This window comes from Gossypium hirsutum, chromosome A05, assembly GCF_007990345.1.
Source record: "Gossypium hirsutum isolate 1008001.06 chromosome A05, Gossypium_hirsutum_v2.1, whole genome shotgun sequence".
NCBI lineage: Eukaryota > Viridiplantae > Streptophyta > Magnoliopsida > Malvales > Malvaceae > Gossypium > Gossypium hirsutum.
This window is the reverse complement of record NC_053428.1, coordinates 67,039,769-67,041,567: the sequence shown is the minus strand read 5'-3', so window position 1 is coordinate 67,041,567 and position 1,799 is coordinate 67,039,769. Positions and strand designations below refer to the sequence as shown.

The 1,799-nt window shown below is 34.9% G+C and overlaps 1 non-coding gene across 1 annotated transcript; it reads left to right on the top strand.

Moving 5' to 3' along the window:
* The first annotated feature begins 555 nt into the window (after positions 1-555).
* Positions 556-662, top strand: LOC121229761 (small nucleolar RNA R71). Its single transcript, XR_005927716.1, has one exon. It is a non-coding gene; the product is annotated as a small nucleolar RNA R71 (small nucleolar RNA).
* Positions 663-1,799: the final 1,137 nt, after the last annotated feature.

Here is a 1,799-nt window from a genome sequence, read left to right as displayed (position 1 = left end):
TACTAATTTAACCCTTGAGATTGGTTGAATCTATGCTGCAATGAGTTTTGGTTCGGTCCATTTTCTTGGTTGCTCCAAGAAAAGTTAGGATGATTATGCCATGAAGGATTATAGAAGTTGGACTGGGGTCCTTGTCCACTCCTATTTTGATATTGGTTCCCTACATAATACACTGACTCAGGATTTGATGGACAATTCTCAAAAGAATGACCTTCCCCACAGTACACACAGGAAACTACTTTGTACGGATTTGGTGGCTGAGCTGCAAAATTATAAGTACTATAAGTGGTAAACTGTTTTAACATAGAGGAAATAGACGATACTTGAGCTGATAACGAAGTGAGGGCATCAACTTCATGAACTCCGACTACACGTCTTCCTGAAGTTGTTTGATTTGTTGGACATAGATAGTTATTACTTGTGATCCTCTCAATGATCTCATAAGCCTCATTATAAGACTTAGAAAAAATTGCACCATTTGCAGAAGCATCTACCATCAATCTTGTATATGCATTGAGACCATTATAGAATGTCTTAAACTGGATACAATGAGGAATTCCATGATGAAGACACTTACGCAATAAGTCCTTGAATCGCTCCCAAGCCTCATACAAAGACTCGTCATCCAATTGTTGGAAGGTTGTGATCTCATTCCTCAACTTAGCATTTTTCCTAGGCAGAAAATACTTAACCAAAAATCTCTTTGCCAATTCTTGCCATGTAGATATGGAACTTGGTGGTAATGAATTGAGCCATGCTCATGCTTGATCTAGCAATGAGTATAGAAACAACTTCAACCTCAGTGCATCTTCAGTCACACCGGCTATTTTGAATGAATCACTCACCTCCATAAACAATCGAAAGTGGATTGTGGATCTTCTATGGGCATACCACTGAATTGGTCCACCGTCTGGAGCATTTGAAACATCACTGATTTTAATTCAAATTGGGTTGTCTCAATATCTGGCCTTCTAATTCTTGGGTTTAACTCACTGAAATGTTGCACAACATATTTTCTGATGCATTGATCCCTATCATCGGCAATGAGGATAAGATTTCGTACATGACCGGCTTCATTACCATGGTCTTGATTCTGATTTCCAAGGTCCATCTTGACTTGTCTTTAGCTATTCGTTCACATCTTCCATGTTTGAAAGTTTGCTCAATTTTAGGGTATACAGGGAGTAAATCGATAATTCAATCTATGCTCATAAACAACTGAAAAGAAAATCTCAAAATTAAAAAGAATAAGTTAGTGATGTTAGAAACAACACAAATTTAAAATAAATAATTTCACGAAAGAAAAGACTATGGTAACAGTTGACAATCCCCGGAACGGTGCCAAAAACTTGTAACTTTGGGGTTTGTGCAAATGTACACAGTCGTTATCAAGTAAAAAGTAAGTATCAAGTTATTGTCTCCATAGGGATTGTATTTGTGCTAAGTCACTTAATTTGTAAAATTATATTAACAATTTGGTAAATAAAAAACAAATTTAGTTGAGAAGTGATGATTAAAATATATTAGACTAAATGCAATGATCCCTAATGCAAATTAACCTAAGTATGCAAACTATATGAATGAAATAGATTTTAGCAAAATTAAACACAATTTGCAACAATTATAACATAAATAAACTAGGACAATTACTTTAATTAAACTCAATTTATTATCAACATGCTTAATAATATTCAGAAAAACATTCCATGGCAACTCGATCTTTCATGAGTTTGGAAGCCATGTTAGGTCCTTTCGGAATCCTTTACTTAGTAAATACACATTTTACTGATCCTTATTTA